This window comes from Salmo trutta, chromosome 19 (genome assembly GCF_901001165.1).
Source record: "Salmo trutta chromosome 19, fSalTru1.1, whole genome shotgun sequence".
NCBI lineage: Eukaryota > Metazoa > Chordata > Actinopteri > Salmoniformes > Salmonidae > Salmo > Salmo trutta.
The window spans coordinates 31,169,059-31,183,330 of record NC_042975.1 but is presented as its reverse complement, the minus strand read 5'-3'; the positions used below and the strand labels follow the sequence as shown (position 1 = coordinate 31,183,330).

The 14,272-nt window shown below is 44.5% G+C and overlaps 1 long non-coding RNA gene across 1 annotated transcript; it reads left to right on the top strand.

Annotated features, from left to right (window-relative positions):
* Positions 1-8,467: 8,467 nt before the first annotated feature.
* On the top strand, positions 8,468-9,915 carry LOC115153696 (uncharacterized). Its single transcript, XR_003867737.1, has 3 exons — positions 8,468-8,560; positions 9,023-9,189; positions 9,359-9,915. It is a non-coding gene; the product is annotated as an uncharacterized LOC115153696 (long non-coding RNA).
* The last annotated feature ends 4,357 nt before the right edge of the window (positions 9,916-14,272 follow it).

Here is a 14,272-nt window from a genome sequence, read left to right as displayed (position 1 = left end):
ATTTCGTTATGCTAATGTCGCTAGGAGTTTTCGCTGGAAAATGATCCCGCTAACGGGATGAGACATTCAAGAGGTTTATGTCAGGCTACTTTGCATTAAACAAAGTGCAGTGGCATTCAGTGGGCATTAGCCTCAGCCACGGAGCAACTGTATCTGTCGCATTGTTTCATCTGGGTCTTTAACCAAAGAAAGACTACAGACTACAGCCCACTTTACCGGCCTCACACACTCACGCACATACATTGTTGGATTAGGTTGGGTGCCCATAAAAACAGTCCACCACTGAGTCAATTGAAATAAGAGTTTGAAAGAAGCATAGGGATCAATTCCACATGGGTATGGATAGTGAGAATGAGAACACCCCTACAGTGCCTTCTGTAATTGTTTTTCTGAGTGAGAATTCAAGGCAGAGCAGAGCTGCCTTCCAGGGCCAGTAAACTAACATATGCTGGTGCATTGGCTGTATGACCACCACCCTGAGCCCCCTTAGGGGTGGCAGCGTAGCCTAGTGGTTAGAGCATTGGACTAGTAACCGAAAGGTTGCAAGATTGAATCCCTGAGCTGACAAGGTATAAATCTATTGTTCTGCCCCTGAACAAGGCTGTCATTGAAAATAAGAATTTGTTCTTAACTGACTTGCCTAGTTAAATAAAGGTCAAACTAACTTTACCCATTACAGGCGCCGCAGGCAGGCATGACAATTTAACGGCTCTGATTTTGACTCCGCCGATCGTTGAGAGGGAAGTGCAAAGCCTTCCTTCACTAATTAAACCTTGATTAGAAAATTGTTTTAGAGCTCGGAGTGAAGACACAGAGGTGAGGTGAGGCGAGGAGAGGGGTTAGAGACATGCTGCTGCTGAAACCTGTCATTGGAGCCTGCAGGTGGTGGTGCTTTGTCTCTACAACTACAGTATGTACAAGCAGCCATCAGAGACTTATTCTACACTGCCTCTAGTCTGCTTGCTACTTCACAGAAAATACACCATAGATCTGAAGGCCCAGGCTTTAAAGCATGGCGTGAATGCATGACAAATTATCTCAAATGTGATGAAAACAATCTGATGATCCCTCATCTGTATCATCAAACACACGTGTGAATATATGTTAAAGTAACCCAGGGGACTACATTTGAGTCTGACTACACCAACTGCGCTAGATGTAATACAAAAGCTTGGCCATGCTGACCAAGTCTCCTAGAGAGCCCGATCCCTGGTGCCCTGCAGTATTACACAGAATGAAACACCTGGCAGGGTCCACAGTGTACAATAAGTGTGCTGAGAGCAAGTGTCTCCCGGCCCTAGAGCCAGTCATCCAGCCAGCCAGCCAGCCAGCCAGGCCTTTCAAACATAGCTCTTCCTCCGACTGCCCTGTAGAGGGTCAGAGGCATGCTGATCAATCAAGCCCTGAGTTCCCTTGCCCCGCGCTCAAATTCTTTGTACTACTCTGCTCTTCACTACGTTGGCTCTCGACCAATGTGGAATGATGATACTCTACAAGACTTTACATTGTGGCAGGTTAAATTAGCATCCTAAGAGGAGACTGGGAGCAGGGTTCAGAATAATACCTGCCATGGGAAAAGAGTCAAAGAACCCCAACAATGCAAGTTTCCCTTTTGTCAGCTAGCAGCTCAACCAACTGTTCCATTCAGTTCTTCTTCTATAGTATGAGCTAGGAGCAGTTGCTTTCTGCATTCATTCAAGATCTAATGCTGCCATACTCAATAGGCTGGCTGCGGTCCGGATCCAGAGCCAGAACGGGGTCAATACAGATTGTGGGTCCCTACTTTTAAAAAAAGGGACTCAGTCAGTCTTTCAATTTAATATAATGGGCAGTTTCCCTCTTGTTATGTCATTCACTGTCAGACATTAGAGAGCTATTTATAACCTGTCAGAAATGTCCAGTTGATCAACCAGCCCATGTTAGCTAGGTAGGTAAGTTAGGCTGACCAGCTATCTAAATTTTGTATTTATCATGGCCAGATTTCGTGACCAGGGACCTCGGCGCCCAGGTGGCCCTAATTCATTTTGTTGAGTCACTCTGGTATCAGAGAACAGAAAGACATGGCAAAATGTGTAGAATTACAAGAAACTGCAACATTCTCTCTATCTCACACACTCTCTCTCCCTCACTCTCTCACTCTCTCTCACACACTCTCTCACTCTCTCTCTCTCTCTCTCTTTCTCTCTCTCACACACACACACAAGGTTAATGCTGTGTTGGATGTAGACTCCGGCAAGGACAGGACAGTAATGCCAGATGAGCATCCTCAATCACAGCACGTCCTGCATAGTGCACACTCCATCACGTCATCCATCCCCCGGCGCTAACACAGACATACACTTGCTGTTGCCACAGCAGCCGTTCCACGAAGGCGCAAAACACAGTGGAGGTAGAGGGTTGTCCTCCGCTTGGGAGGAGATGCATGCACACACGTGCTGCATTCACTACAGTACCAACACGTTATCTTATGGTTTGTGTTAGCTCATGGTTAAGCTTTAGCCAGTCAACCATGCAGAACAAATATTACTGCTAATGTCATTTTCTACAAGGCTTCATGTAATCATAACGTCCCTTGTATTGTGTACTGTACTATATCAGAAAGCATCAGTGTGTGTGTGTGTGTGTGTGTGTGTGTGTGTGTGTGTGTGTGTGTGTGTGTGTGTGTGTGTGTGTGTGTGTGTGTGTGTGTGTTTCAAGAGGTATCACTGCCTTCAGAAAGTATTCATTCACTTCATGAGGTAGTCACCTGGAATGCAATTAACAGGTGTGCCTTGTTAAAAGTTAATTTGTGGAATTTCTTTCCTTCTTTGCTTCTTAATGCGTTTGAGCCAATCAGTTGTGTTGTGATAAGGTAGGGGTGGTATACAGAAGATATCCCTATTTGGTAAAATACCAAGTCCATATTATGGCAAGAACAGCTCAAATAAGCAAAGAGAAACGACAGACCATCATTACTTTAAGACATGAAGGTTAGTCAATCCGGAAAATGTCAAGAACTTTGAAAGTTTCTTCAAGTGCATTTGCAAAAACCATTAAGCGCTATGATGAAACTGTCTCTCATGAGGACCACCACAGGAAAGGAAGACCCAGAGTTACCTCTGCTGCACAGAGGATAAGTTCATTGGAGTTACCTGCACCTCAGATTGCAGCCCAAATAAATGCTTCACAGAGTTCAAGTAACAATCAGACCTTCATGGTCGATTTGCTGCAAAGAAACCACACTAAAGGACACCAATAATAAGAAGAAACTTGCTTGGGCCAAGAAACACGAGCAATGGACACTAGACCGGTGGAAATCTGTCCTTTGGTCTGATGAGTCCAAATTTGAGATTTTTGGTTCCAACCTGCTGTGTCTTTGTGAGACGCAGAGTATGTGAACACAGTGGCGGTTCTAGCTTGTATGGCTCCCTGGGCAAACCCGCCCTCGAGCATCAATACGTTACCCATCCCGCAACACTGTCAACCAAGAGTCAAGACTAAACCAATTCACCTTAGTGGTGTGCAGGCTGGCTTTATATTATTCTTAACGATTTCACACAAACCAGAAAAAAATGCAGCAATGTGTCTGTGAAACTATATATTCACAGTATTATGAATAAATTGTGGTTCCTTTGGTAGCATTTCGTAGTGTAACTGATTTTACTAGTTGCATTATACTGTACAAAGTTAGAGGTGCCCTATTTGATAGATTCCCCTGCTCCCCCTACCTCGGGCTTCCAGTGGGGAGACCTGAGGTCAACCTACCCCATTCCCATCTCATACTTCTGATTGGGAGACCTTCCCAGGCAGTAGCCTACCTAGCTCACAAACTAGAAGCAGGGCGCCCACTCCGACAAGGTTAATTGACCAACAGTCCCATATGGCGACATGATATCATTGACGTGACGTGCAAATGAGCGATAGAAAACTAATCGTGCAAATGAGCTGCCCATGTCGCCTATACCTAAATCCGCCACTGTGTGAATGGATGATCTCCACATGTGTGGTTCCCACCGTGAAGCATGGAGGAGGAGATGTGATGGTGTGGGGGTAATTTGCTGGTGACACTGTCTGTGATTTATTTAGAATTCAAGGCACACTTAACCAGCATGGCTACCACAGCATTCTGCAGCGAAACGCCATCCCATCTGGTTTGCGTTTTGTGGGACTATCATTTGTTTTTCAACAGGACAATGACCCAACACACCTCTAGGCTGTGTAAGGGCTATTTAACCAAGAAGGAGAGTGATGGAGTGCTGCATCAGATGACCTGGCCTCCACAATCACCCGACCTCAACCCAATTGAGATGGTTTGGGATGAGTTGGACTGCAGAGTGAAGGAAAAGCAGCTAACAAGTGCTCAGCATATGTGGGAACTCCAGGTGAAGCTGGTTGAGAGAATGCCAAGAGTGTGCAAAGCTGTCATCAAGACAAAGGGTGTCTTGATGACAGCTTCAAAATATACTTTGAAGAATATATTTTGATTTGTTTAACACTTTTTTGGTTACTACATGATTCCATATGTGCTATTTCATAGTTGTGATGTCTTCACTATTATTCTATAAAATGTATAAAATAGTAAGAAAAATAGGAAAAACCCTTGAATGAGTAGATGTGTCCAAACTTTTGACTGGAACCGAACGCCACCGTCGATTCCCACCGACGGTGGCGCTCGGCGGTCGTCGTCACCGGCCTATTAGCTACCACTGATTCCCTTTTTTGGTTTTCCCTTTTTTTGGTTTTGTGCACCTGTGTTTAGTTTGGGTAATTAGCGGGGCTATTTAATTCAGCTGGTCCACTTCCGTGTTGTGCGGGATTATTTCGTTACTGACGGCTCATGGTCGTGTCGGCGCTGTTTTACGCCGTGTGTGTTTTCTCCCCAGTGTTTGGGAATATTTGTTTTGTGTGTGAGTGTACATTAAATACGCCACTACCCTGTGCTCGCTGCTTCCTGTGCCTCATTCCTTTACCACGACTACCAAGCCATTACAGTGACTTGTTAATCACATTTTTACACCTGAACTGTTTTAGGCTTGCCATAACAAAGGGATTGATTACTTATTGATTTAAGACATTTCAATTTTTTTAAATTATTATTATGTAAACATTTCTAAAAACATAATTCCACTTTGACATTATGGGGTATTGTGTGTGACACAAAATTTCAATTTAATACAATTTAAATTCAGGCTGTAACAAAACAAAATGTGGAAAAAGTCAAGGGGTGTGAGTGCTTTCTGAAGGCGCTGTCCCCCCATGCCCTCATGGATATTTTCGATGCCTGTCTGATTAATGGAAAGATCCCTGACTCGTGGAAAGGTGCTCTTATCCACAGAATACCCCAAAAAGACACTGTTCCAGAGTATCCTCCTACATGGACAGACATCTCTCTCTTACCCTCTGTCTATAAAGTCTTCATGAAATGCTTGCTTGCCTACATAAAGGTGTACCATGGCTTGTAGATACAGGCATTCTCTCTCCCAAACAACAGGCATACAGTACAGTATACAGACAGACAGGGCATGAATGAGCATGTGTTCTGCCTAAAACTGGAATTGAAGACTTCAAGCATGAATCCACAAAGTTTTACACTGGGTTTCTGGACTTTAGAGATGCCTTTGGTACTTTGTCACATATTGTAATGATCAATGCTCTTGAGGAAATACAACTCAGCCTCATGTGGACATTATATCTGATGTGTACGAAGGCTCTTTCTCCAAGTTATCTGTGGGAATCAGCTAACTGAACCGCTCCCACTAAGGGTTGGGATAAAAACAGGATGACCATGGAGTGCTTTTGACTTCATCCTCGCCATCAACCAGTAGCTGAAATGACTATGCCTGTGTGTCCCAGCCCTTGTACGGTCACCGAACCCAGTACAGGGGTATGCTGATGATGTTCAGATCTCCTCCATAGTGAAGCATGTTATCAAAGACATGCTCTCTCGTACAGATTACTTTTTTAATTGATAAGCCCCCAACATTTACACTAAAGAATAAACCAATCAGAGTGTACTCTCGTCATGAAACATACAGCCATCTTGGACATAAGTTTAATGTTGCTGGTGAGGAGCTTGTCCATTAGGATTCAACCAGGCTTGATATGATTGACATTTCCCCTCTGCCTGTGATCAGGAAGTTAGAGGCTGTGAGAGAGGTGGCACTAGCAAAGATTCAATACCTGTTTGCCAATGTGCATATCCCACCGAAGGTTCTGAGGGAAATTAATAACAAAACTGTTCAAGAAGTGAGAAAGTGGCTCTGCTTAACCACACACACCACACGTGACGTTATCTTCCTGAGCCAAAGAGGGGGGTTTGGGTGTCCCGAACGTCGAGTGGATTTACCCTGCTACCAGACTGACTCACCTCCTTCTGGACTTAAGGAGGAGGAAGGTCCCACTGGCCACGGACCCTGAGGACAACTTCCTGGGCTTCAGGAAGAAGGCCAATGGAAAACTGGACAATCATGCTGCGGGCTTTGGACTCTGGTCTGACTGGCCAGACCTCAATGACCTGTGCAAGTGGACTGGAGTGGAGCTCAGATGGACACGGACTGACACACAAACCAAGCCAGTGATTGCCCCAGATGCAGTTGCGGCAGACCCCTCTGTTGTTGTGGATGCTTCTGTCACCCATGATGGAACATCTCATCTTACATCAAGGACAACACTAGTGGGTCTCAGACGGATGAACAGACGGAGAGAGGAGAGTCTCCCCTGTTAATTTGAAGTCTCCCAGTCGCTTCATTTATTTAGTCATCTCTGTAAACTTTGTTGATTAGACTGTCTACAGAAGCCTGTTGGTTTTTCCAGTTGGTACAAGACTGTAGCACAGTGAGTGCCATAATTTAGTTATAGCTGGACCTAAGATGATTAGTGCTCCTTCCCTCTAGTCCTAAATGGACGGGACAAGGATGAGAGTAAATACTGTATCTGGCTGCTGCAGAGTAAAGATCTGTAACGTTCTCCTCTCCTTTAGCTACAGCTAATTTCTCTCTGAAGCTATTTTGTCAAAACATCATGAAAAGATCATTGCACTTAAGGTTTTATTTCCAGCAGACTGATATTCGAATCCCAGGGTGCCCTTGTGCGATTGGTGGCATGCTGGGAACGTTAAACGTTACATATAAAAGAGCTCTTAAGGTTGCATTACAGTAATAATTGTCTCACCAAGTCCCACAGACACTGACACAAACACAACAACACACAAACACACAGCAGAGACAGTTACCATGACATTAACTGCTTATGAGATAACACTCACGCTTGGTGTTCACACATTCAATATATATTTAGCCAAAAAGGTTTTAGAAAAATCTCTACCAACAGTCTCTAAAGTGGCTAACTGGAGTAGAGAGGAATATGTGTTGAGCATGAACTAATCAATGAGCCCTGGGGCCTCATTTATAAAACGGATTTACGATGAATTTTGATCAGAAGTATGACTTACGCAGAAAACCACGTAAAAGTAGTTATTTATAAAACCTTACTTTGACATGGAAAGGATCTTGTCTCTACGAAAGTCTAGACTTGACGTAAGTGATTTTCCTGCTGGTTATGTAGCGGTATTGCAGTTTGGGACGTATATGCGTAAAAGCCTGTGGTGAACTTTGCATTAGCTGTATGAACAATTTGTTAGGAAGTATCAATTAAAGGTGTGGGGAATTAATTACCAGACGCAAGGTGTTTTGAATTAAAAACAGGATGCGATATTCTATAAATAGTCTGTCAAATTAGAAAAAAAGTAACCATGGCTGTTCTTGCGTTATTGGAAGACATTGAAAACCGTGATCTTAGAAGGGAGAGAGTTTTCAGAGACCGGAATGACTTTTTTGCGCATGATGATCCACGGTTTATAAATCGCTATTGTCTCCTAAGAAATGTTCTGTTAGATTTGTGCGCAGATTTAGCCCCTAATCTGGAAAGGAAAACACGCTGTAATCATGCCATACCCGTATCTGTCCAAGTACTGTCCACTCTCAGATTCCTCGCTACTGGGACATTCCAGAGGGAAATGAGTGACAGGTCGGGTATATCACATCCACCATTCAGCCACATCCTGCCTCAAGTGATCGAGGCGATTCTACACGTACTGTTCACGAGATACTTTAGTTTCCCATTTACAGCCGATGAACAGGCGCACATCAAAGCAGAGTTTGTCCGCTCATTTAATTTCCCAGGGGTCATAGGTGCTGTTGACTACACGCATATTGCCTTACGCGCACCGTCTGCAGATGAACATGTATATGTTAACAGGAAGAATTTCCATTCATTGAATATTCAGATCTGCGATGCCCGTACGCAACAACTCAATGTATGCTCCAAGTGGCCAGGGTCTACTCATTACTCATTCATTCTGCGCCACCGCAGAGTCGGCCTGCATCTAGAACCTGGTGAGAGTGGAGGCAGGTGGCTTCTCGGTGAGTTATTTTGTTGTATATAATATCCTAACCGTGCAAAATAATGTACCAACAGTTTTACCCTATCAGGTGACCGGGGCTTCCACTGAGAACGTGGCTTCTCACTCCCTTTGCAGATCAGCAGAGGAAATGCGCTACAATTTGGCGCACTGTAGAACAAGGTCAGTTGTAGAGCGCACCATCGGACTGCTGAAGGGTAGGTGGCGATGCCTTGATGCATCAGGTGGAAAACTCCACTACAAAACTTACATATAGTTTTAAAATGGGTCGACTTAAAGCAACATACCAACATTTTAAATTTAGCATTTATTGAAATTACACACCTGAAGGTTCTGGCCAAACAGCTGAAAAGTTTTTAATGTCGCCCTACGGTTACTGAGATGTCCCCTTGAAGCTTGTTCATTTTGTAGCAATGCCAGTGTAAACGAATGGAATCAGCTGATTCTTATCATTTCCACTAGCATTGCAACAAAATGTGAACAGATTAAGGGGTGTTCTCAGTAACTGTAGTGCCCATTAGTAGTGCACGTTTGTTTGACAAGAACACTGGGGTGTGCAATTTCAAACTTAAATGTAAAATGTTAGCTTGTTTAAGAATGAATGGTTTCCCTCCCCAATCAAAGGTGACACGCATTACTGTCATGTGGTTGATCTCCTCAACATAGCCCTGAGGCATGGTATTGAAATGGATGCAGAGATTAGAATGGACCCCCAAGAGCCTCCTAACCCACCACCCAATGGAGCACCTTCCCCGCCTGATGCAGTGATGCGGCAGCTCATACAGAGATTGGTAAGAAACAGAATGCCGGACAATATACAAAGCATAGTTTTTTTTTTTATTTACGTTGTGGAAATCGTTCAACAATTGCATTATGTAAATTACTCTCAACCTTGTGTATTCTTCCGAGTTCAGTCACAATCTGCTCAACCAATGTGTTCAACTTGTTCTTGGTTTGCAGGACTGAGGCGGTCAACAAGTGAACCGTAGACATGGACGGACCCTCGACACCTGTGGCCAAACATTGCCCCTCACTCCTGGCACTTGCGGGTCTGCGACGCTTGGTAATGGATGCAGACGTGGACGGATGGACCCTCAACACCAGGGGTCAAACCTTCCCCCTCACTCCTGGCACCTGCTGATTTGGGAGCCTCACGCACTTTATCACTGGGTGGAGGGCACATACTCACCCGGTGCACGGGCTGCAACACAGCTTCCCCTGTTTCAATGTGAATAAAATATGGCTTTATTTAATTTTTTTCCCCTTGCAGTTTAAGGTCAGACCATTTATTTTTCACATCAGCCACAGTTCTGTCTTGCTGCCCCACAATGTTCACTGCAGCGGTGACACACTCCCAAACTACCAGTTTGGTTTTATTTTGTCAACCCACTATTTAGTCCACTGAATAATACGTGTTGCCTGTCTTCAATCTCCTCTACCATCGCTGTAATCTCGTCTTCTCTTTTTGTCATGTCCTGACCAGTATAGGGGTTATTTGTATTTGTAGGTTGGTCAGGACGTGGCAGAGGGTATTTGTTTTATGTGGTTAGGGGGTTATGAGTATTGTAGAGGGGTGTTTTATTTATGTATTACCGGGTTTTGGTGTATGTTCTGGGTTTTGTATTCTAGGTTGTTTTTCTAGTTTGTTTATTTCTGTGTGGCTCCCGATCAGGAACACCTGTACGTCGTTGTTCCTGATTGGGAGTCATATATTAGTTGCGTGTTTTCACCTGGGGATTTGTGGGTAGTTGATTTTGCACTGCTTGTTATTATAGCCTGTAAAACTGTTCCTGTCGTTTCTTTGGTTATTGTTTTTCCGTGTTCACATTGTAATTAATAATAATGATGAGCATGCAACCCGCTGCGCCTTGGTCCTCTCTACATAACGACAGCCGTTACACTTTTGGTCCATGGCTATTCCTGACTAAACCTTAATTTGTGCTAGCATTCTATATGGGGAAATCACTGATTGCAAGGCACGTTCAGGTGCCGTTAATTTGCGATTTATAGATCAGATGCATAAATTACAAATGGGCTTCTCATAACCTGCGTAAGCAAGGTTTTTTATGCTCAGTATCTTTTTTGACTCCAACGTAAGCCCCTCGTCAGAAATTATTTTATGACTAAGTTCAAGTATAAAACTAATTTAAAAAAAATGAGGCCCCAGGACAGTACATAACTCTTGAGGATAGCCTACATCTTAGATTATTCCCACCCCAAAATGTAGTGAAAAATAAAGTTTGTTTTGAAGGGTCTGTCCTATATCTGAGTGATTTATTTTTGCCAAATATTTAATCCTTTATAGGCACTAAACTACTTCCATCAGTGGAGGCTGGTGGGAGGAGCTAGAGGTTTTGCTCATTGTAATGGCTGGAATGGAATAGTCAAATGTGGTTTCCATATGTTTGTGTTTGATACCATTCCATTGATTTTGTTCCAGCTATTACAATGAGCTGTCCTATATCTCCTCCCACTAGCCGCCACTGACTTCAATATACACAATGTACAAAATATTAAGAACACCTGCTCTTTCCATGACATAGATTGACCAGGTGAATCCAGGTGAAAGCTATGATCTCTTATTGATGTCAATCCACAATCAGTGTAGATGAAGGAGAGGAGACAGGTTACAGAAGGATTTTAAAGCATTGAGACATGGATTGTGCATGTGTGCCATTCAGAGGGTGAATGGGCAAGACAAAAGTGCATTTGAAGGGGGTATGGTAGTAAGTGCCAGGCGCACAGGTTTGTGTCAAGAACTGCAACACTGCTGGGTTTTTCATGCTCAACAGCTTCTAGTGTATCAATCAGTGGCGACCCGTCATTCAGGGAAGGTGGGGCATAGTGCTGCTATAGATTTACATTAGAAGTGCCCATCCAAGAAGGCTCAAGGTCATTGGCCACAGATAAAATGATGTCAAATCACATATCTATCGTAGCTTTGATTGGACTGATCATGTCAACATCATACTTTCAAAATCTTAGCTAGCAAACCAATCACCATCATGAATCAAGTCGACAATCTATTGGCAAATTATTTTTAATCCTTGTTATATGAAGACAAATTATAGATAAAATGTATTGGTGGTCATCGGCCATTAGACATAAACATCACACAACAAGTTGAAAAATCGCAAATTCAACAATGAGTGGCTATGTGCAAGCTTTTCAAAGTAATCAGTATTGCTATTCGGTGGAGAGGGTATGCGGTCCAAGTCTGAGTTTAAGGGTCTCTTTTCCAAGCTTAAAATGATAAACATTTACACGCACATTCACATTGACCAAAAAAGGTTGAATACCTTGGCCATGCTGTAAATCCAGCATGACCAAAATAATGGCCAAGGTCAAGACAACTGGGAACTTGGAAATAAACTAGTTCTGACTTGGAAAATACATTTTGAACGGTCAGCCAAATTGGAATTCCAAGTTGGGAACTCAGGCCTCTTTCTAGAGCTCCGATCTGAAGATCACTGACGTCAGGATTCAACCTTGTTTTTTTCCAAGTTCCAAGTTGAATTAAAAGCACCATTAATCCAGAGAATGCCAGACTTTGATGACAAAATTTGCACACAAGAAGGGCCGCCGCGCCACCTTCCTGTTCAAGTGAACACAGCCCAACAAGGTGAGTCCAAATATGTATTGTAAGCTACTGCATAAATTATGTAATATGCCAGGGAGACATGCATACTGTAGCTAAGAAAGTAATGCTAAGTGTATGTTGTGTAGTAAGATATTAGTAGCCCATGTGCCTCACCCTAATAATTTGGTCCCTTGTCTGCTTATATGCCCCCTTTATTTATCCTACGGTTCTGACTTGGTGTACACGGAGAATGCTGTAAGAACGGCCCATGTTCTGAATTCTGTCGCTGTACATTTCAAAAGTGCTGAACAAATAGTTATATTGACTACGTCTGTCTTAGCTCGCTCATTAATGTCTTAATTGAAATGACTGCGGATTGCCTCTTATGCGCTCATCCTTCCCCTATGCCATAGTTTGTACATCTCAATTGCCAGTAGAAACCACATTTGTTTAAGCAACTAAACTGTATCAGCTATGTTTTTAAAAAAGGCAGTAAATGAGGCTGAATGAACTGTTTTGCTGCCAGACAAGGCACCGCTGATAGCCAACTGTAGTGGTAGTAAGGATTCACTCCATGGTGCTGAAAAGAAAGCTCTGCTGTTGGGACAGCTTTATGTAGGACCTAACAGTTTGCAGGCACCGTTTGTCACCGTTATAGTGCAATTAATGTATTGTTTAGTGTTGTGTTGTGGCTTTGCTGGCATGCATCTAAAATAAAAATGTTGAGTTTGCCCAACCAAGATTTACATGATAAAGTCGCCACTGGTATCAAGAATGGTCCACCACCCAGAGAACATCCAGCCAACTTGACACAACTGCGAGAACCATTGGAGTCAACATGGGCAGAATCCCTGTGGGTTGCTTTCGACACCTTGTAGAGTCCATGCCCCGACGAATTGAGGCTGTTCTGAGGGAAAAAAAATAACTTTTTCGTGAGAATTTGTCATGTCCTGACCAGTAAAAGGGGTTATTTGTTATTGTAGTTTGGTCAGGGCGTGGCAGGGGGTGTTTGTTTTGTGTGGTTCGGGTTCTTTGGTTTATGTTCTACATTTTCTATTTCTATGTGTTTATCTAGTTTTTCTATTTCTATGTTGGGGTTTTGGTAGGACCTCCAATTAGAGGCAGCTGGTTGTCGTTGCCTCTAATTGGAGTCCATATTTAGTTGGGGTTTGTTTCACTTGTGTTTTGTGGGTGGTTGTTTCCCGTATAGTCTGTGCACCTTACGGGACTGTTTTCGTTGTTTGTTTTGTTTAAGTGTTTTTCCTTCAATAAAGAAGAAGATGATAAATATACCCGCTGCATTTTGGTCCACTTCTTACGACGCCCGTAACAGAACCACCCATCAAAGAAGGACCAAGCAGTGGAGGAAGGAGCAGCAGGAGAGCTACTTGGAGTTGTGGACATGGGAGGACATTTTAGATGGAAAGGGACCCTGGAGGCAGGCTGGGGAGTACCGGCGACCGAAGGAGGAACTGGAGGCAGCAAAGGCAGAGCGACGGAGGTATGAGGCATTATATCCTCCATTTCAGTAGGAGAGGAGGCAGCCCCCCCAAAAAAACATTTGGGGGGCACACGGGTAGTTTGGCTGGGCCAGCACAGTCCGGTGCGGTCGATACCAGCCCCCCGCAAGTGCCGTGCTAGAGTAGGCATCCAGCCAGGAAGGAGTATGCCTGCTCAGCACATCTGGCTACCAGTGCGTCTCCTAGGCCCAGGCTACCCTGCGCCTGCTCTACGCACGGCAGCCATCATTCCTCAACACAGCCCAGTTCTCCCTGTGCCAGCACTCCGCCCATGCCGGGCTACAGGAACAACTCAGTCAGAGGGCCTACAGTCCGGAACCGACAGAGACGGCCTACAGTCCGGAGCCTGCAGAGACGGCCTCCAGTCCGGAGCCTGCAGAGACGGCCTCCAGTCCGGAGCCTGCAGAGACGGCCTCCAGTCCGGAGCCTGCAGAGACAGCCTACAGTCCGGAGCCTGCAGAGACGGCCTACAGTCCGGAGCCTGCAGAGACGGCCCACAGCCCGGAGCCTGCAGAGACGCTCCTCAGCCCGAGGTCTCCAGCGACGCATCTCAGCCCAGAGCCTTCAGCAGTGGTTTACAGCCCTGAGCCTTCAGCGGGGGTGGGCACGTTAGAATGTGGACTAAGGCTGGAGCCATAGTTGGAGGATTGGGGAGGGGGGGGTGTAGCATGGGAGCCGTCATTGACGGTGGCCACCCTCCCTTCCCTCCCTTTAAGTTTGGGGTTAGTTTTTGTGGGGTTTTTGTTTTCAGGTGCATTCGGGGTCTGCACCTTT